Genomic DNA, 3,416 nt, shown 5'->3' with positions numbered 1-3,416 from the left:
GAAATAGTGCTGATTATGATTTCATTTATGATGCTGGTTTCGATACTCATTACCTTCATCAGTCACAGTGTTAGAGTAAAGGCATGTAAAATTTGCATGTTTTTTACAACTTCAATGGTCACTGGTATGTCAAGGTGTTCATTTTGTAAGTTTTTTGGGAATGTCTTAATGTAATTTATTTGTTGGTATTGAGTTGTCAATACTGTAGAAACGTTTAGAATTTGTGGTATATACATGTATATCTATAATTACACCTTTTCAAGATGTGTTGATTCATTATCATGTAGATAGCAGAACTTGAAACATAAACATTGTGTTTTGTTTTGCTAATATGTTTTCAGCCCTTTCAGGCAGGGGTATGTGAAATAGGAGGCCTTGATTGCATTGGGAGAGTCGGTATAGACCGTCTCTTGTGGCAGGTTCCTCGGTATTCGGACTCGCATGCAATCAAAAGTGACTTCAATGTAGTTCTAGGTTAGATCTCATCCATGGGGGACAGGAATTTTAGTCCACTCCCGAAAAAAACCGGGTGGGACATGGTAGGCTCTGTTGGGTCTCATCCATGTTTACCATGGGGAGACAGGAATTTTAGTTTAAAACTAAAATTAGTTCACTCCTGATGCACCAGGTGGGACGACCTAGTAACTTCACTGGTGCTAATTACCACTTGGGAGTTCTTGTTCACCATGGAAAAATCATATGTTATATGATTTACCCAGGGGACAGCAACAGATTTATAGAAGGGATAGCTATATAATGTGATACATGTATATAGATACAAGGCTTACATGCACAGTGCTGATATGCACAAAATGGCAGTGCATCAACTGGATTGTCGTAGGATTGCTCTCACTCAAAATTACTTCGGGGAGATATGAGACCAACCCGTGCTTTACCTGTGGGGTGCTGATGTGCCATTAAGTGTATGTTATACACAGGCGGTCAGTTCAGTGTTCTTAGGATCCTTCCTGACATTGCTATGGCCTATATATGTGCAAATATGGTAAGGGGGAAGATTAAGTGTACCTTATATTAAATTGTGGTTTTTCATGGGAGAAGGTATGTTTTGCAGGCACTAGTTCGTAGTTGTAAGATACCGATAATGAATAAAGCTTGGTGTAAGTATATTTATGGCGTTCATTGTTTTGGTTTTAAATGTTATCTGCAATACACGATTGTGCTAATTAGTGCGTGTGAATCAAATTATGTTTTAGCTTCGGTCATAGAGATAAACCATCATGCTCGTCTCGAGGTGAGCTTAACTAGATTCCAAATGTGTAACCAAACTGATGTTATTGAGAATCCATCACGTTCATCTGAAACACTATGCTGGCAAAGTTCACAGAAATACAAGTTGCCCCGAATGAAGCTAAACAGAGAAATTCAAATTGTGTTGAATGTTCTTATGAATTGTACCCGCTGTTCCTATTGCATGATCAGGAAATGGTGACTATAAGGATCTAGTTTTCTCTTCTTCCTAATTGACTCTCTTCTTCCTAATGCTACTGACCGCTGGTTTTTCTCCGGTTACTTCGGCTTGCCTTCATCAACAAACCTGACACGTCCTTACATGACCCTGGCTGTTAATAAGGTGTTAATTTAATAAAAAAAAACATTTTTTTAATCCTAATGTCTCCTTTGCGAAGAAGTGTCTGGGTTCTGGCTTGTTCGATGGTATTGATGGCATGCTTCAGTAAGATAGCACTATAACAAGACAGAACATGTAAAAAAAACTAAACCAATCCAATGATTATGCTGTTCGGAGTCTTTCGCAGAATGTTTCAGTAAACTGAAAAAAAGTATCAATATTGTATAACGATACAGCACAATTTTAATGCAGTTCCCCGATTCACACGTATTACTACATATGTATAACAAGGGCAAGAGTTCCACTATACAAGAAGACACAAAATGAATAAACCGCAGTCTCCCTATGCACATACATGCACTTCATACACACAACACACCGCATACATGGGAGGCCGTCCTTCCATGGAACTGGCTTTAAATATTACATAAATTAATCAAACAAACAAACAAACATACAGTATGTACCTCACCATACACATCACATACTCCCTCCACACAACCATATAAACCAACCATATACATAAGGAATGCATATCATTACATGTTTGAGGGTTTCTGAGTAAATAATATTCAAATAAGAAATCAGAAACATTCCTTGTAAAATCAATGAAATCATATGTGTAAATGCATTTTTACCTTATCACGTAGTCTGGAAAATTAATTATAGGCAATGATGTCACTATTTTTCATTTTTTTCGAATTATGAAATAAATTTTATTAGCAAACGTTTTTGAGAATCAGCGGATTCTCACAGTTTGCAAACAAAAATTATTTCACAACCCGATTAAATTAAAAAATACACAACATAATATGCCACATCCTCCCAAAAATACACACAATTGGGGGTCGTCCTAACATTAAATGTCCTGGCCGTTAATATGACGTTAATCAAATGATCAAACTGTAAAATTTCTTAATCCAGTTACATTGTCCACTAGTTATGCCATCCATTCTTGTGAGGGTTCCTGGGTAAATAATATTCAAATCAGAAATCAACATTTAAAGCCAGAACTTAGATCGTAGTATTTCCATATAATTCAAAGTTGTGAGATAACGGAATCAGATTTCTTTTATTGAAATGAAATATGTGTTTCTTTATGATGACTTCATTAAAATTATGCGGTATTTGCAATGTTTAGTGTATAAGTACAAATATAGTTTGAAATGAAACAGGTACTGCTATAATGTTCTGGCGTATATATAATTGTGTGAATATTTCAATGTCGTATCCAGCACTTCAAGGTTTTATAGCTTAATCTAGATTTTTAAAAAATAACACCGCCTCATGTTTGGAATGGAGTTGAGCGCTCGCCTCTGTGGGTTCTGTCCCCTGGCCGAAACGCACCATAGTCTATAAAAGCGGTAGTTTATGTTCCTGCTTAGCACTCAATATTATAGGAGTGGGACTACTGGTTAGCCTGTTGTTAGTATAATGTGATTTGCTGGTGTGCTTGGTCGGTCACATCGGTGTTTTCAGTGTTAATCAGACAATTCATGTGATACGGTTTATAAAGTTGTCAGAAAATATTGATCGTATTTCATTGACCTGTCATTCACATCAGTTAGTTTTCAAACGGATAAAGATTAGTCTTGTTGAACTTTATCAAACTATGTTGCAATGTATGGTTTTAGGACATTGTTACAACAAAACAAGTTATTTGTATCATACACTGTAGAAGTTGTTTTGTGTATAAACGCCACTATGGACATGAATACGTGTAATGTAAACTACATTGGGTTATTATATACTGACCGTGAAGTTGTTATTTATATACGGCTGTCATCGCGTCAGTACGGTCTGTTCGGATTGTTTGAAATGTAGCCTA

The sequence above is a fragment of the Argopecten irradians genome, chromosome 2 (assembly GCF_041381155.1).
Source record: "Argopecten irradians isolate NY chromosome 2, Ai_NY, whole genome shotgun sequence".
Lineage (NCBI taxonomy): Eukaryota > Metazoa > Mollusca > Bivalvia > Pectinida > Pectinidae > Argopecten > Argopecten irradians.
Note: the sequence above shows the minus strand (reverse complement) of the source record.